The sequence below is a fragment of the Lygodium microphyllum genome, chromosome 10, assembly GCF_053477565.2.
Source record: "Lygodium microphyllum isolate KBCC chromosome 10, Lygodium_microphyllum_v1.1.10, whole genome shotgun sequence".
Classification (NCBI taxonomy): domain Eukaryota; kingdom Viridiplantae; phylum Streptophyta; class Polypodiopsida; order Schizaeales; family Lygodiaceae; genus Lygodium; species Lygodium microphyllum.
In genome coordinates, this window is record NC_141144.1 from 133,234,334 (window position 1) to 133,258,911 (window position 24,578).

Sequence of the window (24,578 nt, forward strand, 5' to 3'; positions counted from 1 at the left end):
GTAGGTTATTTATGGCTGAGTACTATTCAATGAATATAAAAAATTTAGGATGGAACCAAGCAATCAAATTTTCAAAGTGAGAGCTCAAAAAAACAACAAACAAAAAAGATGCACACAATGAAAAACAAATTCCTAATGATGCTAACTAATGAGTTCACATTCTTGGCAAAAAACTCTGCCCTCAGGCTCGTAGTGGTGGTTGCATAGCATCACGACACCAGACTTCTTGTTGTGGGAGGAGGCAACTCATTCGGGAATCAAGGTAATCTCACTACACCCATGGGATTGAAGGCACATTGGCTAGGTGAGAGATAGCCATTAGAGCTCTCTTGAAACACTTCAGCAATAAGCGGTCCATGAGTCTTAGTGGTTGAGCATGAGCTCCCATTGCATTTTGGTCCCATTGCTGGGACCAAAGGACTCAAGCTTGAGCACTTGCACTCTTCTGTTCAAAGAGTAGAGAGAGAGAAAGGGAAAGACTCCATATCCATGAGCCTTCAGGCTCTCAAGCTCATTCCTTCATTTCCACACACTAAACTGAAAAGCACACACACTCTACAAGATAAAGTGACCTAGTGTAAATGTAGACTAGACTGACTAACTCTAGTCAGGACTACTAACCCGACTTATTTAATGTAGTCACATGTAGACAGCTATACACACTAGCTGTCATAGATGTCGGTCATAGATGAAGACACATTGACGGTGAGCTTGATTTCTAACACTTCCCCTCAAGCTCAAAAACAAAACTCAAATCATCTGCATCACTCCAAGTAGCTATCTAAAGTGAATGCCCTCAGGCTCGCAGTGGTGGTTGCATAGCATCACGACACCAGACTGCTTGTTGTGGGAGGAGGCAACTCATTCGGGAATCAAGGTAAGCTCACTACACCCATGGGATTGAAGGCACATTGGCTAGGTGAGAGATAGCCATTAGAGCTCTCTTGAAACACTTCAGCAATAAGCGGTCCATGAGTCTTAGTGGTTGAGCATGAGCTCCCATTGCATTTTGGTCCCATTGCTGGGACCAAAGGACTCAAGCTTGAGCACTTGCACTCTTCTGTTCAAAGAGTAGAGAGAGAGAAAGGGAAAGACTCCATATCCATGAGACTTCAGGCTCTCAAGCTCATTCCTTCATTTCCACACACTAAATTGAAAAGCACACACACTCTACAAGATAAAGTGACCTAGTGTAAATGTAGACTAGAGTGACTAACTCTAGTCAGGACTACTAACCCGACTTATTTAATGTAGTCACATGTAGACAGCTATACACACTAGCTGTCATAGATGTCGGTCATAGATGAAGACACACTGACGGTGAGCTTGATTTCTAACACTTCCCCTCAAGCTCAAAAACAAAACTCAAATCATCTGCATCACTCCAAGTAGCTGTCTAAAGTGAATGAACTTATCTTTACCAAGTGATTTGGTAAAGATGTCTGCTACCTAGTCTTCAGTCTTCACATGCTCCAAGTCAATCTGATCTGCTAAAACCATTTCCCTGATGAAATGGTAGTGAACCTCAATGTGTTTTGATCTTGCATGATAAACATGATTGCTTGTTAACATAACACTGCTCAAATTGTCACAATACAGCTTGACTTTGCTGTCCAAGTGTACTCCCAAGTCATTCAGTAACTTCTGTAACCACTTAGCTTCACAGGCTGCTAAGGCCACACCACGATACTCTGCTTCCATACTGGACAATGCAACTGTAGGCTGTTTCTTACTCTGCCAACTTATCATGCTACTACCCAATCCAAATGCATAGCCACTGGTTGACCTCTTGTCATATGTGCAACCAGCCTAGTCAGCATCAGTGTACCCCATCAAGTCAAGGGTTTTCCCATATGCATAAAACAGCCCATGATCTGTGGTACCCTTTACATATCTCAGAATTCTTCTGACTGCATCCAAGTGTGGTTTGCGAGGCTTCTGCATGAACTGACTGATCAGCCCCACAGCATAACTCAAGTCAGGTCTAGTGATCGTGAGATAGATCAAGATGTCTACCATCTGTCTATACATAGTAACATTTTCAATCTCTGTCCCAACATCAATCTACAACTTGACATTCTGCTCCAAAGGTGTATCCATAGGCTTGCAATCAGCCATACCATATTTCTGTAACATGTCATGAGCATACTGCTTCTGTAGCATCCATATGCCTTGAGGTGTAGAAATAACCTCAATCCCCAAAAAAATATTTCAGCTCTCCAAGATCCTTGACCTTAAACTCAGCCTGTAAACATGTCTTTATTTCTGCAATCCCATTTTCATCATCTCCTGTAATGATTAAGTCATCAACATAGACAACTAGAAAAACATAGCCACTATCTGTCTTCTTCGCAAACAGACTATGATCAGCATCTCCCAATCGGAAACCATGTTGCTATAAATAACTGCTGATGCGAGCATTCCATGCTCTGGGTGCCTGTTTCAACCCATATAATGCATTTTTCAGCCAACATACATGTGCTGGAAATTCTGGATGTACATAGCCTTCAGGCTGTTCCATGTAAACCTCTTCTTGTAATTCTCCATTGAGAAATGCATTCTTTACATCCATGTGCCATAGTTTCTAGCCTCTAGCTGCTGCCAAAGCAATCATAGTTCTAACTGTAGCCATCTTTGCTACAGGGCTGAAAGTCTCCTCATAATCAAGACCATACTGCTGCGCATACCCTTTTGCAACCAGCCTGGCCTTATATCTTTCCAATGATTCATCTGATTTACATTTTACCTTATACACCCACTTGCATCCAATAGGTGTTTTGCCCTCAGGCAACTGTACCAAATCCCATGTACAATTTTCAGCCAAAGCTGAATATTCCTCATCCATAGCAGCACACCAATTCTCATCTGAAACTGCCTCATCAAACTTACTTGGTTCTCTAAAACCTGTTACTTTCGTCATATAAGCATAATGACGGGCTGAATATCCAGTGTAAGTATACCTGTCAACAAGTCGTCTGACCCTCTTTGATCTCCTGAGCTGTGGCTCACTGTGAGCTTGCCTCTCATGAGGCGGCACATAACGGCTCTGTCTAGCACCTAGCGTCATAACAGACAGAATCCCCAATTCACTATCTAAGTTGTCACTGCTAGATGAATCATAACCTGTAGTGAGTGGACCTGTTACATCTTCAAAAACCTTTTCTTTTCCCTTATCTGTTCTCCCCCTCACTGACATATCCGTGTCAGTGGATGCAGTAGTGCAACTCCGTAATCATCCTATCCAAGGACTCACTGTAGATGATACATCACCTGTCTGACCAGTCATGGAAGTACTCTCTGTAGGAGTATTTTCAGCATGACTCATACTGGGTGAGCCATCAGTAGGCACTGCAACAAGATTCCCATACCAAGATGCTAACTCATCAAATACCACATCTCTACTTATGAGTGTCTCATGCGTAGAAGGTACATAACACTTATAAGCTTTCCGTTCCTGTGCATATCCAATAAACACACTTTTCACTGCCTTAGGATCCAATTTCTTCCTCTTCTCATCCGGTATATGCACATATGCAATGTTGCCAAATACCTTCAAGTGTGAAATATCAGGTTTATGACCATACAACCGTTCATACGGAGTGACCTCATGAATCCCTGCTGTAGGGGTTTGATTCAGCACATATACAGCAGTCACCACTACTTCAGCCCAATAACCATTTGGCAGACATTTTTCATTCAGCATAGCTCTAGCTGACTCCATCAAAACCCTGTTTTTCCTCTCTGCAACACCGTTTTGTTGCGGTGTATAACTGCATGTGAGCTGTCTTCTGATCCCACGTTTAGCAAGATACCTGTCAAAGTAGTTTGAGACATATTCACCTCCTCCATCTGCTCTCAAACATGATATGTAACAGCCCAATTCATTTTCAGCATGTTTCTTGAAGTCTTTGAATGCATCAAACACATCATCCTTATGTTTCAAGATATAAAGCCAAGTGTACCTGCTGAAATCATCAATAAATGAGACATAATATCGTGCACCGCCAAAGGAAGCATTATGTGAAGAACCCCAGACATCAAAGTGTACCAACTGTAAAGGCCTAGTGCTGTTTTTTACATGTCTCATGAAAGGAAACCGTGCCTGCTTCCCAAACTAACATACAGGGCGTACATGACCAAAATCATTATACTTGAATTTAGGTAATCCAAGTACTACTTCTTTCTGCTGCATAGATTTCAGCTTTTATACATTGACATGTCCGATTCTCTTGTGCCAGATCTCTACATCTCTGATGGCACTCTCATCATGAGCAAACATAGCTGCTTTAAGTTCAGGAATGGTCGCTTCCAAAGTAAACATCCTGCCATCCCTTCTGCCCTTGGCAATTAGCTTGCAGCCATTTCCATACTCCTCAATGAAACATCCATCCTTGTTAAACCTCACTTGCAGATTCTGTTCTGCCATTTGACCCACAGACAACAAATTCTTTGTTATGGTCGGTACATGTAAGACATCATGCAGGCCTTTCTTCTTGCCATCAGGCATCATCAATGGAACAATCCCTTTATGCTTTATGTCATGTTGGGTATCATCCCTAGTACATACATGACCATGTGTACCTGCCACCATCTCATCAAACCACTCTCCATGCGGGGTCATGTGGTTTGACGCTCCAGAGTCAATGTACCATCTGTCATCTCTATCCTGTCTCGATGCATTTTTAGATACATGTTTTTGAGCGTCTTCATCGCTCAAAGAATGATTGATGGCAAACCGAATAGTCGGCAGCTCAATTTCTAGAGGCAAGACACACTCCTCCCCATATACTAACTTGAACGGGGTATGGCCAGTGGCTCGTTTGAAAGTCGTATTATAAGCCCACACTGCCACGTATAACTTTTTATCCCAATCCCGTTTCTTTTCCGACACAATTTTGGACAGGATGCCCACAAGCTGCTTGTTGGTGCTCTCAACTTGCCCATTGGCTTGCGGATTATATGGGGTTGTCTTGTTATGCTTGATGTTCCACAACTCTGTCAAACCTTTGATCACCTTATTCAGGAAATGAGTTCCGCGGTCCGACACTAATTCTTTCGGTGGACCAAACCGGCATATTATCTGCTCTAAAAGGAAACTAGCAGTTTCTTTAGCATCATCTTTCCTTGTTGCACGTGCTTCTGACCACTTTGTGAAGTAGTCAGTTGCGACAATGATGTACCTCTTTTGCGTAGTCGATGACGGAGTAATAGGACCCACAAAGTCTATTCCCCACTTCTCAAATGGAAGTATCGCCATAATAGGGGTGAGTGGTCGTTTCCTATTCTCTCGACTATCATGTCGTTGGCAAATATCGCATCGCGTAACATACGCAAACGCATCCTGGAAGATGGCAGGCCACCAATAACCTGCTCTTAAAGCCTTTTGTGCTGTAAGCCGTCCAGCAAAATGGCCACCGCAAGCAGAATCATGGCACTCTTCCAAAATGAATGGCACCTCGTCAGGCGTCACACATCGGCGATAGATATCATCAACCCCTTGCCGATATAATGTACCTGCGATCAAGGCAAACTTTAATGCTTGCTGCTTAATTTTCCTTTTCTCAGCCTTAGATAATTCGGATCCCGCCTCTCCTGTTGATAAATAATGCGTTATTGCAGCATACCAGGAGGGAATAGATGCCGTATCTATTTTAAATATCATCTCCATGTCACTACCTTCAGCCACAGATTCTTTCGGCTCCCCAAAGTCCACTAGACATTCCACGATGCCTTGCAACCTTGGTGGCTTACTCTTGATTTCATAATCAAATTCCTGCAAAGTGATCAACCACTTCGCTAAACGATCAGGCGGCTGTAACTTATTCATCAATAGTCGAAGTCCCTCCGCCTTCGTATAAAGTACGACTTTCTCATAGAGAATGTAGTGCCTGAATTTCTTGGTCCCAAAGACCATCGCTAGACACAGCTTCTCCATGTAGGTGTAATTGATTTCGGATACCCCCAGCTTCCGACTAGCAAAAGCAATCGGGTGGTACCACTTCTCTTCCCAAATTTGGGCTAAACAGCAGCTGATACTATACATGGTGGCTGCTGAGAATATATAGAACACCTCACCTCTTTTAGGTGCTTTTAAAACGGGCGCTCTTGCTAGCTCTTGTTTCACATCCTCGAATGCTACCTTACAAGGGTCACCCCATACAAACGAACAGCTAAAGGACAATAAATTTGTAAGCGGCAACGTTCTTTCTGCTAAGGCGTTAATGAATCTACGGTAGTAACCAACCGAAGACAGAAAGCTATGAACTTCTTTCGGAGTGCGTGGTGGACCCATGGCAACTATAACTTTGACCTTCTCGGGGTCTGTCGCAATTCCTACCGAACTGACCACATGACCCAGCAATAGCCCATAAGGTACTCCAAAAGCACACTTCCGTGGGTTTAGGGCGATGCAAAATTGTCTACAGCGCTCAAAGCATTTTCTCAAAATGATCAACTGCCTTTCTCTCACGGTGGCGGCCCCTAAGTCATCAATAAACACCCTCAACTCTTCAGGGGATATGTCACCGAATGTCTTATCGGCTGTTCGTTGCCACGAACCAGGCGCATTGCATAAACCAAAAGCCATCATGTGGTAAGCAAAAGTGCCAAATACAGTGATAAAAGTTGTTTTCAACTTGTCCTCTTCTGCAATTGCCATTTGGTTGTATCCTGCAAAGCAATCCATAAACGAATATATCTCCCTACCCGCTAATTGATCCAAAATCTGGTCAATAAATGGTAATGGGTAGTAGTCCTTAACTGTCTGCTTATTCAGCTCCCTAAAGTCTACACATAAACGGATCTGATTATTCTTCTTCTTTCTAATCACAACTGGCGAACACCATTCTGTGTGTTGCACAGGAAAAATCAAACCTGCTTTTCGAAGCTTCTGTAACTCTTCAAACAGCCCGTCCCTCAATTCGAAAGGCATACGCCTTACTTTCTGCCGTACAGGACGACTGCCCTCTTTCAACGGAATTGTATGAACAGCAAGACTGGGAGGAATGCCTCTCAACTCATCATAACTCCAGGCAAAGATATCACGGAATTCCTGGATCAAGGCCACATAGTCCTCCCTTTCTGCTGAGCTGAGCATAGAGCCTAATTTGATTGGCCGCGAATCATCAAGCGTACCAAGGTCTAGCTCGATAACATCTGCATCTCTTATACGATCTTGGGCCTCTATCGGCTCGTTCAAAGTGATCTGATAGATGTCCTCCGTGGTGGATTCCTCTTTGGACTCATCACTCGATGATGTCTCACTGCCAGATAAATCTTCTAATGTCTCCAATTCTGTAGAAGATAGAGGAGCCCTCTCACTCTGCGGGGACTCAGGATAAGCATCAACCACCACACGCTGGGCACCTCTGCCGAATATTAATCGACCGGCATGTATATCCACTTGGCAATCCGCTTGCAAGATCCAAGGTCGTCCAAGTAATACTTGGTAACTTGGCCGCCCTGCAAAACGAATCACCCTAAAGTCCAACAGGCATTCTACATTTGCAACAGTGACATGGACCTTAGTAATGCAGCCTTCCGGCTGTCTCAAACTGTCATCTGCCATTCTGAGAATTGTGGAGGTATCTTTTTGGATCGCAAGGCCCAACCTTTCCATCAGTTCAGAACTCATAATGTTAACAGATGATCCTGTGTCGACAATGGCATAATCTACTAATATCCCATCGACATAGGCTGCAACCCTTGGGCAATGCTTCTCAGCATGCTCGAACCAGTCATCACCAACTCGCGCAATACCCAAAGGTTCTACAATATACCCGGTACGTAGGATCTTTCTAAATTCCTTACGTACTCCTGGGGAAAGCTTAATAAGCTGCAAAAGGTTCACATCCGGCTTGACTTCGCAAAGAGAGCCCGCCAAATCGAATTCATGATAGTTCGAAAGAGCTCGCTTTTCACGCCAAATCATCCGCTCTTTAGGTCGCTGAACTGGCTTTATTGCCTCTTTCTTAACTTTCACCTTCTTCTTTGGTGCTTCCTTATCGGCTTTACTCTCTACGGGCTTCAAAGGTCCCCCTTCTAGGGCAGGATCCAAAACTTGCGTTCCTTTGTCGCCTTGTTTAGGGTTTCCGTCGACAGGCTTATCCATGTCGGCTTCTCTACCCTTTTTACCTCTTGTAAGGACAGCTCGTAGATTAGAGGTTTCAGCATCATTAACGCGTACAGCCTCAATCAAACTAACCCCACTACCACTTGGTAGTTCTTCCACCGTCGTCTTTGGTCGTTGAAGTATTTGTTTAGGCCCATTTTCTGGCTGGGAGTCATTTCCTTGGGCACGATGATTAACAGGCCCTGGTTGCCGACTACCACGCTGGAGGGAACTGATCTTACTCCAGCAAGTAGCTGCTAGATGGCCAGATTTTCCACAAATGTCGCACTTAACATTTGGGCAATTTCGTGGATAGTGCTGCCCACCACACCATTTGCAACTAAACCTCGAAGGTGCACCCTCCTCTGGGTATCTACTTCCTATCAAATTTTGTTGTTTTTTAAGGAAGTTGACATCAACGGCTATTTGTCGATACTGCTCCGTAATCATGTCGGTATAATGCTTCATCATGTCCTTAACCTCGCCAAGAACATTGGAAGAACTCGACTCATAACCTTGGTCATTACCGTGTCTTTCAATCGGCCTAACAATTCGATTAGGCACAGGCTGTTGAGTCACAGGCATGGTATTGGAATTGACCGCCTGGCCTCCACCACTTGGAGCCATTTGGCTGCCCGTAGGCATCGACATGCTAGGGGGAGCGGGTAATAAAGGGACACTCGGCATCATGTTCCCTCTCCCATTAGGGTTAGCCATCGCTATCCCTTGGCCACTACTGCCATTGGCTATTGCCATATTGTTTCCCAATACTAAACCCATGTTCGAATTGCCGCGAGAAGCATAGGCTGCTTGTAGTCGGGATTCCACCTCTTGTGCTCGTGTAATGGCAGTATCTATATCCCCCAAGGGGACACTACTCAACTGCAATTGGATATTGAAGTCCAACCCATGTAGGAAATATTGCAATTGGGCAGCTGCGGGGATAGGAATAGAGGTGTCCAACTTACGGAAGACCTCTTTTATCTTCTTCGCATAAGCACGAATATCCTCGTGTGGATCTTGGCGGGTCACGTTGAGTACACGCAACCAATATTGCCCACCCCTTTCAGGGGCAAACTCCCTTCGAAAAGCTCCATAAAATGCATCAATGTTCAATATGGTTCCGGCTTCTAAACCATGATACCATATAGCGGCTCTTCCTTTGAGAGTCATGTTGAAGAACATCATTAAACGTCCTTCTTCTTGAATGCGACAGTTAAACATCAACTTTTGAAACTCCCTAATGTGGAGTTCCGCATCTTCCTCAACTAGCCCATTAAAAATGGGTAGCGGGTAACCTAGAGCCGGCAAATCCGTCGTTCCTGCTGGAATTGCAATAGGCTGCGCCATGACGGGGATTGGATTTGCACTAGGAATAGGGAATGGTGGGGTTACACCTCCCGCAATTGACGTGGATTGGCTTATGGCAGAAAGGGGAGCACTAGAGCTTCCACCTTCTCCTAACTTATTGCTTGGGGTCCTAAGACCACTAGATCCACTCCCTCGTAAGGGTTCAGCACCGCTACACTTAGGGGAATATCTCCTAAAGATTTCAGCACGTCGCCTAGCTCTCTCGTCTCTTTCCTGCTTTTGGATTTCTGCTAGACGATGCTTATCAATAAATAACGGATCGATCTCAGTATCCTTTGGCATAAACTGCTAGTTGGTCCCTAGAAAACCAGGATTCGAGAACCGCCACTTTTAAGCAGCTCCCGGCAGACGCACCACTGATGGACCTAAAAACGGGCCGGCACTGGCTCATGCACTAGCCGGACCTCGTCACTATGCGCAAGACAACCCCCTCGGCCTCGCGGCCAGGAGCGTCTATCAAAATCTCTGCCTTCCTAAACATTGCGTTTGTAATACGTTGTAGTCCAACTGATCCTAACCCAATATTGCTCCTCAGAGGGAGTCCCTTTCACATAGCCAAAAGGCTCGAATCACATACACATGGGGTTCCTCCTACGGCTGAATGCCGTCAACCCTCTGCGACTCTCCTACACCTTGGGGATTGGCCCCTCGATGCGCCGCTCAACATTTAGACATTTCGCACAAACGTCACTCAAGGTACCAAATAAACGTATCCAGGAATGTACCATTGTCCTTACTTAATTTCCCCTTTAGGATCCCACGACTAGCCTACAGCATAGGAACCTCACACTCTCAACGGTGGGTCACAGGCCTACTGAAAACAATTGCTATGCATATCCAGGAGCTAACTCTGATACTTTTAATTTCCTCTAAATGATCATGCAAAGAGGTGGATGCCTAGTGCTCAAACATTTTAAAAACCACCAGCGTGCAAGTGCAAAACATCTCTTTCATGCTTTTCTTTCTAACCGCTTTGTGCTTCGTTGCAACACCTAGCACCGAAGTGATCTTCGTGCTACTAGGTTTTAATTTTTATCATTATTATTCCGTCCTAGATGCAATGCATATAAAATCAGCAAATTATTCCTCATGCCCAGCGGCATTTAACCATTTTTTCCACAACTCTACCCTTCCCCGTTGATGGTGCATCATTGCATTCATTTCTTTTAGGGTTTCCTTGTCATTTTATGTGGAGAAAGGAAGGAAACACACACTACAACATATAAACAAGGCTGAACTGAAGCATAACTTCATGCCCCAGCCTTGCTATACATCAACAAACATAAATCCTATTTTTCTATAGTTTTCGTAGCCCCAAATGTATTTTTCCCCTATTTTTCATGGTGTTTTTATCATTTTTCCCCATTTTCTTCATTTTCTTGTATTTTTTAAATTGCTGAAAATGAAAACCAGTTTGTGGGCTGTGGCCCTTAGTTCATTTGCAACAAAATTGAAAGATTAGTTGATGTGTATCGACGGTTTTCCCCATTTATATGCCCAAAACCCTTGTTTTTTCCCATTTTTCATGCGTTTTCGGGTTTCTTGACATTATTTCGAGCCATGAAATGCATGTTTTTCATAATTTCTGGTTATAAACAGTAAGAACTCAGAAGAATCAGCAGCATAATCAAATCTTAGTCCATATGAACGGCATTCCATCAATCAAAAGCATAAAACACTAAATTTTCTTTGTAATTTTTAGTTTACCGCTTAAACGCGTGTTTCGGGTTTTGTGTCCATGGCTGTAGATTTGGAAAACAGCAACACTTCATGTCCAGCAACATCCCAAATCACCATTCTCAGCCCGTGTAGCAATCCGGTCCATGCCGGACAAGTCTCCATCATTCTTTCTTCATTGCTCCTTCTTCCCACATGAACTGCCTCTTAGAAGAGAGAGAGGGAGGAGAGAGAAAGACTAGAATCAGAAATTTCAAACCAGGCCACCATTCCACGGGCGAAGGGCGGCGATATGATCAGCATACGGAGGGGATTCACTGCCAATGATCACTCGGGGGGGTTGTGTGCAGGCTGAAGATTGCAAGATCAACATGATGGCGCAAATTTCGGGCGCAGTTTCTCCACGCTTCCTCCACGTTTTTTTGTCATGCCATCTCTCCCAAACTTTTCATGTGACATTTAAATTTGGGCCCCAAGGGTCACTTGCCCATTTTGGCCAAATTTTGTCCACCTCTTCAAATCTTGACCGGTTTGTTGGCCATTTCCCCATCCGGACTCGGAATCGAGCTCTGAAAAATCCTGGGCGTCTGGCTTAGCATCCCGCATTGGCCAGTAGCTTGTGTCAACCCACACGACTGTCTGAAAAATTATGAAAAATCACCAAGTGTCGCTCGGGCGCCGTTAAAGCACTTTGGCGCTTAAAATCGTCCTAGATCGAGCCGCCGCCTTTGACAGTGAATATTTTTCCCTTGATATTCATAATTTTTAGCTATTTTTAAGCACTTTCCGTCTCCTAAATTCCGCTCTCAGTGCCTCCGGTGGGCTGGTAGGTCCCCTTTAGTGCATTTGGTCTTAATTGGTTGTGGCACCTCAGGATCACTATCTGAACTTACCTCCAATTCCTAATGAAACTCTCCATCCTCGCTAGAAGAGGGAGTCTTGCCCGGTGGTCATAGTTCGGATGGTGACTTTGTCCTAAGTATTAGTGAAGCGCTTGGCTGAGAAATGCTTGCTTGTTTGTAGTCAATTGCCCCTATGTTCTCCAGCCAAGCTTGATCGCAATCCATGTGCATGACTCCTCTCTCAATTCTAAAGGTATTCTTCCCACATGGGTTGGAGTCAGCTTGAATTTGCTCTATCACACTTCCCTCAGTGTCATATTCTACCATGTCCATCTCTCCTTCGCTTCCATCACTGAAGGAACAACAATCCTCATACTCTTTGCTAGAACCATCCTCCTTTGACTACTCATCATCTCCTAGGTCTTGATAGGGCCCAATTGTATGTTAAGTTTAAGTCGTGTACTTTTTCCATTGCCACTTAGGTTCATCCAAGAGATCTTGGAGAGGTTTAAGGTTAGTGGCTATATTTCCAGCTAGCTTGCTTGTCAGATATTCTAGGATCTCCAAGAGTTCTCGCTTCTTACTCGGAATGTGGAGTTCGATGAGGTTGGATTGTTTGCTCAAGATTTTGGCCCGAGCTTTTGGCCGTCATGTATATTGGCATTGAGGGTGTGTTTTTAGGCTTATCGGCTCTCCTTACAGCTTGCTTGTATTCCTCATTATGTGAGAATGGTAGATCGATCATGGCGAGCACGTGCATCCAATCTCACTCATCTTCAGGGTAGGGGATATATTTGGTTAGTGGCCCATTAGATTTTCTAATTTGCACATCACCCTTTAGCATGGTGGAGATGGCATCTAGGATGACTAGATGTGGTCTTCCATGTATCCATCTCTACTTTTACTGCCTCTATTTGATTGCCTAAGAAGATCAACCTCTTACCCTAGTCTTCTATGACCCGTGCATTGCGCATTCAAGGCCGGCCTAATAGGATGTCATAGTCCACTCCATTCAGGACTATAAAGTCAACAAAGAATTGGATCCCTGTGATCTTCAATGTCCAATTCTTTAATACTCCAAATGGCTGCACTTTCATTCCATTGGCTAGGGTGACATTGAAATTAGCATTCTCAACAGGTGGGTTACCCCAGCCTTGGAGTACTGCTTGGCTCATCACACTGACTCCTACTCCTGTATCCATAATTCCCTTCCTCGTGGTGTCTCCTAGAGCTAGGACCCGTAAGACTGCATGCATTTTGGTGCCTTTCCAAAAAGCATTGATGTGCAAGGACTTGGACACTGAGTGCAACATCAAATCGGGTATCTGAGTTACCACATCATGATCGTGTAGATTAGTTTCCCCTTGCTCTATTGGTCCTTTAACCCACCGCTTTAGTTCTCACCATAGTATTGGATGTTGCTTAAGTAGATCTCCTAAGCTTAGAGTCACTGGGGTGGTCATTAGCATGGTGAGGAGGTCATTGGCTGCTTATCTCTCTCTCAACTCTACATTTCTTGACCAATGGCCTCGATTGGTTTGCTGGCCCATAGTGTGTAGGCTCTGTTTAAGCAGTAGTGCTTGTGGTTTGGCCGTGTTCTTCGACTTTGGTTGTGGAGGTGAGGCTGGTGTGCTTATGCTTGAGAGATCATCAATCTCATCCTTCAAGTGCTCCTGGGATTCTTTCACCCACTCCTTGACCTTTTCGATGGCCTTGAGTTGGCACTTTGGGTTAGGGTACTCCCCGACCTTTGCACACACAACAGACACTGACACTAATGACTAATATGGCATTGACTCTCTAGATCAATAAGAAAGCTGAATGACAATGCACTCTAGAGTTTTTCACAATGTGTCCGCATAGTGGCACGACAACGCATAGCCCACTTAATGCTATTACAAACACATAGCTTGCAACAAACACACGAGCCCTTCCTAAATGTGTACATAATCATGTATGTTCCCCATCTAAGGCTTTGAAACCTTGACAATAAAGACATCGGATAGTCAAAAAGGTATAATTATAAGCTAAATCTGTCTATATGAGGCTCTCACAAGGGGTAGCACACCATTCCCAGGCTAGCCCAAGGGAAGGAATCATACTCAAAGTGACATTTTTTTCGATAAGTAGCGCAGTGGAAATCTCAGTTTTTAATGTGACCTTTGTGTTAGCTTTCTTTCTCCTTCATCTATGACTCTTGTTTTCTATTGAGGCTGCATCTAAGTTGTTGGGTCTAGGTAGTGATATGCCTGCTTGCTTTTTTTGTGCGCAGGTCATGACATGCAACGCAATGGGTGTGTCATCTCCATTAAATGTCTCAACTCCAAATAGCCCCAATGGTACATATGGCTTGTTTGCCGCACTAAATGGTGGCCTTTGACTAGGGAATTTGGCAAACATGTGAGTGATTCCACACTTTGGATATTTAAGATTCTGATTAGCCTGCTTCCATTTGGGGTAGCAGGAGGAGATATATTCTGGTGGGTAACCACAATTCCAACAAGAAATCGATTCTTGGCTCTGCCCCCTAGGCCTCTGCCTCTACCCCTTCCTAATTCCATCATCGGTACAAGTTGGTAATCCATAAGGATTGCATTTCTCTCTATGTCATATGACATGTAAGGGTGCACATAAGGCTCTTCTCATTTGGCTCCTCCACATAGTGGACTAGACCATCACTCGATGGATGGGTTACGTAGGGTCAAAATGATCTAGGTATGCCTATGGGGTTTATCTCCATCCTAGGAATGGCCAGTTTGGCATCATTAGGTGCCAGGAGAGCCAATGGGGCTCCCCTCTCGAAAAATTTTTACGGCCTATTTGCTAGGTAAGGCTGTCCATATGGTTGCAAGTATAGGAGTCTCCTTGGTAGCCCCTGCAATGTAGAGTATCATGGCCAAACCTACCGTAATTGGCGCAAGGTCAAAACCTTGAGTCCTGACACTTGGCTGGTAGGTGGTTTCCGCTACAATACATGCATTGGACATGAGGGCGTATTGGTTGTCTCATCATTTCTTGTAATTTGGCTAGCTTCATCTTCATCTCCACTAGCTTCTGACTTGTGTCAATGCCCTTTCCTTTATCCTAAGTAATTGGGCTTGATTTTTTACTTGAAGTTGAAAATCTCTCAAAGTTTCTAGTGTTAGTCTCCTCTCGAGTCAACCTCTTGGAGCTTCTCTCTTTGAGTAGGTCATCCACTCTGATTGCCTAATCAAAGACCCTAGCTAGCACATCTCACTACAAGCTTGAATTGCCTGCCAAGGCCTTATAGAGTTTTTCATTTTGTATCCCATTGATAAAGACTGTGGAGACCGCTCTTTCGCTAGGTCGCTCACCAATTGAGATTCTTTGAAGAGACTTTGCACGTTGGTGACCTAGTCTTTGATGTCCTCATCTTTCTGCTTGATGTTCATAATCGCACTAGAAGGTTATCGGAGTACCCTAACTCAGAGAATCTCTTTAATGAAGCGACTCTTGAGGTTGTTGAAGTTAGTTTGCTCAGTAGCGTCCAGGCTTGTGTACCAGCTCCTACCCTTACCAAAAGCTTGCAAGTGCAGAGTAAGGTCACTGAGGCCATTGGCCTTGCAGACGTGCTCGAATTGCTCTACGAAGCTATATGGGTCATTGTTTGACTGGTACTTGTCTAGTTGCTTAGCCATGATAGGGATTCTTGATTGGCTCTTAGAGTGCTGGTTAAATCCTAAACCTACAAGCAATGAGGTTGCCATTGCAGCATCGCTCCGCTCTATTGACGAGTTCTCTAGCACTTGCTTCATAAGAAGCTCACTCAATGTGAGGTTTCCTTCTAGTGCTCTTTCCCTCTCTGCATCAGGTGTCCTATTTCTGCTTGCTAGGGCTAGCACTCACTGAATCTCACGCATTTCTATGTTCTATCATAAGCTTCTAGCTTGTTGTTCTTGATTGTAGGTTGCTATGCCCTGTAAAGCTTCCCACACTAGTCTCCTCTCCTCTTCAAGGTAGCTATGATATCCTTAGACATCCTATCACGGTGGTCTATCTAGGTTTGTAGATCATAGTTGGTGACTAGCTCCTAGATTTCCATTAAGAAACTGCCTAGGTCAAGTTCTTCATCACATCTGTTGTTAGTGCTTGACTCTGCCATGTTCATGGTCTCATGCTCCACCAGGTTGTTAATGAGGTTGATTAAGTTGGGAAAATCCACTCCTCCAATTGTGTCAGTCCTTGCTTGGTTCTACGCTTGGGGTTCTCGATCACTTGACTATGTTTAAGGGTCTTCTCCTACTAGTGGATTTGTACTGATGGTTAGGTTTGAGTGAGCTCATTATTATTTACAAACAGTCCTCAACTTAAACTCACTGTGTGTGTGTGTGTGTGTATTTGTGCATGCTCTCTTCCGTGCACCATGTGAATTTAGGCTTTCAACTTTTCTTAAGTGCACTTCAAGTGTTGGAAAGCCATATAAGTGTGCATATAGAGTGACAATGGCAGCTTTTGCACTCTTGTCTACGTACTTGGCCTAATGGGGCTCTAGGCTCGATTCCTGGCCACTTTCATTGGCCTCTAAGATTTGTGCTACATTGTTTAGCTTGCTTAGGGTCAAATGGGGTTTCTTGGTTAGCCTTACAGCTCTAAGTGTGTCAAATATGCTAATGTGAGTGTCAACACTGTGCCTGGACATTTGGCTACAATTTTGAGGGTTAGATTTGCTTGTAAGGCTTGCGGTGAATTCTCTTGTTGTAAGTTGTGCGCTCTGTCATTTTGGACGTGCTAAATTTGTCAATTTTGATAGGTTAGAATTTGGTCTGCTTCTGCAGAGTCCAATTTTGTAGTGTTCTATTTTAGGAATCAGACATCCCATTTTTGATTCTAAGATGTCCGATTTTGAGTGTTCCATTAATTATGGGATGTTAGATTCTAGGAATCGGAAAGGGTGTGTCCAGTTAGACAGGTTAGGATGGTCTGATTTGAGTGTGCTCGATTTCCAGAATAGGATAGGGTGGTTCGAGAGTTTGATTTTCAAAATCAGAGGATGTCAAGTCCGAGTGTATCCTCAGGATTGGACGCATGGTAGTGGTTCAATTATTGGGGTGTCCGAGTTTGGTGTGTTTGAGTCCAAGTTTCCCAAGTCTGATCAGACTGGTCAAGTTTGTCCGAGTCTTGGCTGTTCAATTCTAAGAATCAGATGGGTGTAGGGCGTTAGAGCATCTGATTTTGGGAATCAAACACCTACGGATTGCATCCAATTCTACCATGTAAACAGTGGGGATGAAAATCTCTTTGCACCAATTATTTTCGACCATGCACGCTAGCAAGATTCACCGAGGTCTAAGGTTAGATGCATAGAAAGGTTTCTACACACCTGATCCAAGAAAAAAACTCCAATGGCCTTCGATCGATTCACCAGAAGCACCAAGTCTTGCACAATCTCTCAAGCTCCCTCTCTCTCTCTCTAATGTAGAACCTGAAAATGAGGTCTCCCTTGCCTCTCAGGGTCTTAAACCCTTGTTGGACTTAGCCTTAATCTAGACGATCACTCCGTGTGCGATTCTAACACCTCCAAGCACTCTTTTACCCATTTTTCTCCCTATTTCCACCTTGTTTGGGCCTGTTTAACATCAGAAACCCTAAAGTTTTTTCCCTCGATTTCTTGGTCCTAACCTACTCTAAATGCAACAAAAATCAAAAGTAAAATACTAAAATGGTTCCTCTTACTTGTTTAATCATAAAAAAACCAAAATACTTACTTTTTGCAAAGATTAAAAATCCAAAACCTCCTAACTATCTCAAGCTCTAGTTCGGGGATGAAACCCTTACTTTGTCGCTCGATTTGAGGTGTGCAAGTGCTTAAGCTTGAATCTGTTGGTCCTAGCAATAGAACCAAATGGTAGAGGTGAGCTCACACTCGACTACCAAGACTCATGGTTTGATTATTGTTTAAAGTGTTTCAAGCTGAATGCAATGACTATCTCTCACCTAGCCATATGCACTCTCAACCTACGGGTGTAGTGAGCTTACCTCTGTGCCCGATTGAGTCACCTCCTCTCCTAAGCACTCCGGTAGCTCCACGATCCAAGTGCAAGCTTCTAGCGAGCTTAATCCTCAAGCTCCACACTCCAAGCTCCATTGCCACAAGCAAGAGAAGAGAAGAGAAGAAGAGAGGAGAAGATGGAGAGCTTCTCCACCATGCTCCCTCACCCCCACACACTCACTCCCTCATAGTCTCACACTTCCTCTCTCAAGCACAAGCTCAAGCAAGCAAGAAGAAGAAGAAGAAGAAGAAGAGGAGAGCTACTTTTGGCCACACACAAGAATGAGCTTCTCATTCACTTTTTGAGTTTATATATAATATCCTAAATTTCTTTTGGGCAATCATCCCCTTATCCCCTTTTTTACATGGCCGGCCGTAGGCTCTTTTTCCCATTATCCTCATAACTTCCTAGGAAGCTTCCTTTCTACCACCCATCTACCTTTACAGTTTGCACAGGAGGGAGCCTGACACTCTTTTACAAAAAATTTTAGGGCCGCCTCACATTTAAAAGTATGCTTTTTCCTTTGCCTTAGATTTTGAGGCTGCCCTTGTGCTTTTGGCCATTTCCCTTCTTGCTTCTTCCATTGTGTCCAATTTCCTTCTGGGCCGCCTCTTTTAGGTCCCAACACGCACTTTTTCACTTTTTTTCACTTTTTCTTGTGCTGCAGTTAACAAAATATAATGCAATCTATGTTGAGATGTTTGCAATCACACCTACATTAGTCTCTTTGTAAGGAGCAGTGAGGGCTCATGACTAGAATCCCATATGCACAGTAGGAGAAGTGCTATCATTCAGTTTCCTATAAAGTATTGTACTTGCACTCTTTTTCTAATGCCATGATAGTACTCTTTTCTTTCCAGTAAAGTGTCTATGTCATTGTCCACACACAAGATTGTGTTTATGAGTCCAAGTCTCAATCTTGGAACCTAATTCACTTGTGTGATAGTTGGTCTTGTCAGTGTCTATGTCTTCATGAGTTTGGTCTTCATCTTTCAACCTCCATAGCTTCCACATTGCCATGTCCTAGATCCATGTTTTGACATGGTATCAGAGCCTAGTCGGGCATGGTCTAGCTTCCTCTTTGCTCTTCTAGCTTCTCTTTATCTTTTCCTAGCTCAGCTTGAGTTCATGACCTCATCTCCAACTCCAATTCCACTTCCATCTCACTTTGACTTTCATGGTAGCCATAGCCTACAGGACCTTGCCTCCTTTAGAGCTTCCATATCTCTCTTTATAGGCCATATCATTTGGAGCTCTCTTGTAGAAGTTTGTTCTTCTACTGAAGACACTTCTCTGTATCACCTCAGAGCTTGACATTGGTCATGACAAGGCTTAGCATAACAAATTTTCACTATCGCTATCTAGATTTGTGTCTTAGATGGTCGTACACCTTGCATTGGAGCTACAGGGTGCAATCTTTCGACTAACCATAGGGCAATTGTAGCCCATGGCTTAAGCTCCTTGGCCACTAAGTTTTGTGGCAAATGCCTTCTCCTATGACTCGCTACAATAAAAAATGCAAACGAGCATGAAACCCTAAAAACAGTATGCCACAGCCACTCTATCATAAGCTCATTTTCCACTTTTTCCTTCACTCCCATTTGTTGGAAAAGAGAGGGAGAGAGACAATGTAATGAAGTAGCAGCCTGACCTTCAGGTCGTTCATCATCTTCCATTATTTCATAGACTACTAACATAACATAAGTGTATACAATAGTATTAAGGTCCATAGGACCATTCACACTAGGTCTAAGTCCATCGACTTATTTAATATCAGCATGTGGTACAGCTGGACATGTCAAGTGTCAGGTACACAAAACCTAAGTAAATGAGCTTGAAGTCTTAGCACTCCCCCTCAAGCTCAAGACATCATCTGCACACCAAGTAGTTGTCGGAAAACACTGAACTTATCTTTACCCAAAGACTTGGTAAAGATATTTGGAACCTGCTCATCAGTCTTCACATGCATGAGATCAACTCTCCCTGCAAGAACCATCTCTCTGATGAAGTGGTAGTGTACCTCTATGTGTTTTGTCCTAGCATGGTATACTGGATTCGTTGCCAGGAGTACACTACTGAGATTGTCACATAATAAGGTCATTGGAGCATCCACCTGAATATCCACATCAGCCATAAGCTTGAGCAGCCATGAAATCTCGCATGCTGCCAATGGAGCACCCCTGTACTCTGCCTCAGGTACTAGACAATGCAATCATTGGTTGCTTCTTGCTGCTCCAGCTGATCATGCCACTACCAAAGCCAAAAGCATAACCACTCGTAGATCTGCGATCATATGAGCATCCTACCCAATCCGCATCTATGTATCCAACCAGTTTCAAGGGCTTATCTCTCACATAGAAAAGCCCATAATCTACAGTGAACTTAACATATCTCATAATCCGCCGAACATCATCCAAATGTGGCTTCCTAGGCTTCTGCATAAACTGACTTATGAGGCCAACTACATAACTCAAGTTTGGCCTAGTGATGGTCAAGTAGATCTGACTTCCATCTGCCTGTACATAGTCACATCCTGAATTTCAGCTCCAGTGCTAATGTCCAGCTTGACATTTTGATTAAGAGGTGTATCCAATGGTTTACAATCAGCCATGCCATATTTCTTTAGCATTTCCTTTCATAATGTTTCTGCATCAGCCATAAACCATTTTCAGCCTTGATCACCTCAATACCCAAAAAGTACTTCAATTCACCTAGATCTTTCATGTCAAATTCAGATTTCAGTATCTGCATAACATGATGTATCCCCAAATCATCATCACCTGTGATTATCAGGTCATCAACATAGATAACCAGCACTACCAAGCCTTTGTCTATCTTTTTTGTAAATAGATTGTGATCAGCCCTGCCAACTGTTGGGGTAAAGGCGCCTCCGCCGTGCCGCCCCGTGTATTACTACACTGATAGTACCCGCCACTGCACACTGCAGGTGGCGGGCGCCCGTCACATCACTTTATTCTTTACATTCATTTTAGTGACTAGTAAATAAAGGAAGGCCCGGTCAAACATTGTGACTGTTGGAGTTCCCATTTCTTGTCTCTCTCTTTTTTGCTCTTGCTCTCCCACCATATCTCGCGTGCAAGCTTCGATCCTTCTCACCTTTCAACTGGTATCAGAGCTTGGCTTCCTCTTGCTCGAGCTCGACTCGGTGCTTCGCTACCTTTGCATCGACTCCCTTCATGCATTGGGTCTCCATCCCGACAGCCATAGCCGATCTCCCGAGCTTTCGACACTCCCTGGCTTCCTAAGCTCCCTCCTGGCATTGTTGGGCTTCTTCATGGCCTTGCCCTTGAGGTATTGCATCAGAGTTTGAAGGGTTTTACTTCAGTTCTCAGTTTTAAATAGGTGGAAGAAGAGGGGCAGCCATCATTTGAAGCTTCAAAGGTCCATATCTCCCTTGCCCTTTGCTTTGGGCATTCATGGCTTTGTGTATGCCCTCTTTGGGGCCTCTTTGAGCCTCCCATCCATGCCAACATTGCCACATGGAGCAGCCACTTCCCAGGACAGCCTGTGCTGAATTTGCACCAGATTTTTGCCTGCCTACTCATCACGTTTTCAGCCTATATGCCTTGGCTCCTAAATGAGCACTTAAACAATGGTTTCTAGAAGGCATTTGAGCTACTTTGAAAGCCTCTTTAGGCCTTGTGCTTGGCATTGAAGCTTTGGGGCTGACATTCTCTGATTTGGGACTGTCATTTACTATTATACAGTGCTGGAAATAGGGCAGCCACACTTGGCATTGGCATTTGATGCTTATACTCTACTCCGGTTACCTTGTTTGATGCCCGTATGCGGCCTACATGATGCCTAGTGCCTTGGGAATGTATGCACATGATTATGCCATGATTTTGGACTGAAATATTGGCTGAAATTTCTCAGTTTTGACAGTCAAATTTGGCTGTAATAACAGTGGGCTGAAGGTACTTTGGATGCTTTGTCACTTACCTATTGGTACAGGATGTATGCTTTGGGATTTGCCATCATGTATCTGACATTTGGGGACGACTTTGAGCTCATGTTTGAGTCTATGGAATGTATTTGAGCTACGCATAAGCTCTGTCTTGGTTGGTATTCACTAGCATTTGGACCGACTTGGCATGCTCTTGGACCACTTATGCCTCATGTCTATGCTTGACAGTTAGGCTTCATACATTACATGCTTTGGTTCGTGATATATGCCGCTTGGTTTGTCTATGCTTTACCGACATTGGGAGCTTTGCCTTGGATGTATTTGAGAATTTCCGACTCAGTTTGATCATTTACTTGGTTGCTATTGGATGTCATTGAGTTGACAGATATCTTATTTTGGGATTATGTATTGCTCGTTGGTTGCTTCCATCAGTTACTTCATGTATGTCATGCTCTTGGGATGCATATGACGCATTGACTTGGTCACTTGTCATTGGTACTTTGTCTTGGGTTGCTTGAGCCCTTGAGCTCATTTGTACGCCTTTTGTGCCAGTGGGAGCATCTTGCATGCTTACTTGACCTTGAGCAGGGATTACATGTTATTGGAGCAATTACATGTATTGAAGCAGTCTATGTCATTGAGCAGTTACAGATGTATTGAGACTTTGGGATTATACTCTGACAATTGGATGTTGCATTGAGTATATGTCTTGGTTCACAGGATGCTTATGAGCTGAGTCTCAGTTTTGGATCCGCTTTCTTTTGAGCAAACACCTATTTGTGTCAGGTTTTGGCAGTTGCAGGTACATTTTGCCTAGATTGTCTGGGGGTGTCTCTCTTACTGGCAGATGCTATTTGACATCTCTCGGTGTTATGCTCATGTATTTTCACTGTCATTTGGCTTTGCTTTGTCCTCTTTATGTCGTCTTTGGACCTAACATTGTTTACTTGACATTAGATCCAGTTTTGGGACAGTTTGCTCTCATTATTGCAGTTCTAAAATTTATTACAGCAAGCATTTATTGGTGGACTGAGCAGTATTTTTTATGTTGAAATATCCTAATTTGGTGTACCGCACCTAGTACTAAGTGGGCAGCATCTTTTGGCATACTTTTCTCGCCATTTGGAGCTCATTTCAGTGGATTTTGGGCATTTTCTGCAATAAAACAACAAGCAGTTTTAGACTGTCTGTGCATTTCGAGCCTGCATTATGGTGTCCTCTTCGACTGATAATGCCATATTTAACATCACAAAGTTGGATGGTACCAACTACTCTTATTGGAAGAGTCAAATTTGGCAGGTCTTGGTGCAGAAATCTCAGATTAAGCCACTTCGGTGGAGCGGGTAGCAGCCTACAACTATGAACAATGACGACTGGCTTGAACTTGATGAGCTATGCAAGTCCACGATTGTATTGTCTCTTACTGAATAGGTACATTATAATGTATTTGAGGAAGCACAGAGTGCATGGGATCTATGGAATAAGATCAAGAATCTTTATGATAAGAAAAGTCCGGCGAGTCAGATGTACTGGTTGAAGCAGCTTATGGATCTGCGCATGAAGGATAATGCGACTATGTCTGCTCACTTGAGCCAATTCCATGCTATACTAAAGAACCTAACTTCACAGGATATCACCTTTGGAGAGGAAGTAACTCCTCTTTTCTTACTTGGGACTTTGAATGAGTCATGGTATGTATTCCGCACTGCCCTATGTGCCTCTAGTGCTATTCTGAAATTGAATGATGTTGAGAGTGCTCTTCTGCAGGAAGAGGTTAATCGCAAAAACTTGGATGCCTCTCGTGTTTCACATGCTTTGACAGTTAGAGGCAGGAATGACAAGAATGATCGTGGTCATGGCCGTGGCCGTGACTCGTAGAAGGGTCGGTCTAAATCTCGTGGAAAGTCGCGTGGGCGCAATGCTAATGTCACTTGTCATCATTGTGGGAAAAAGGGCCATATCAGACCACAATGTCATGAATTGCGCAATGAGAAGCGCAAGGATAAGGGAAAAGAGGAAGTGTAGGAGAAGTCCTCTGATCGCAGCATAGTACCTGCGAAGTCCAGCGTCAAGATTGAGGAAATTAATGTCACGCAGACCAAGGATTCCGATGGTGGTGATGAGTTCATACTTGTAGCTAGTTCTTCTGATGCCTCACACTTGACTGAGACACCTAGTATGTATGCACAGTGCTGGTTATTGGATTCAGGTGTGTCCTTTCATGTGATGCCTTACCGTGAGTGGTTTCACTCTTACCATACTGTATCTGGATTAGTCAGACTTGGAGATGACATGTCTCTTGATATTGTGGGCTATGGAGATATTCAGTCAGTTTTCCACTGGTAGTTCCTTTTTGCTCAGGGATGTACGTCATGTACCTGCCGCTTACGCACAATCTTATGTCTGCAGGATAGTTAGATGATGCAGGATTTCATGTTTGTTTTGGGGATTCTACCTGGAAGATTACTAGAGGCAATCTTGTGCTTGCTAGAGGCACCAAGGCTGGCAGCCTCTATCCTCTTGTTGTATCTGGGTCTTCTGTAGACCATGTTTTGGCAGTGGGTTCTATCCCACATGTATCACTTTGGCATGCCCATTTGGGGCATATGTCTTTGAAGGGAATGAAAATGTTATCTGGT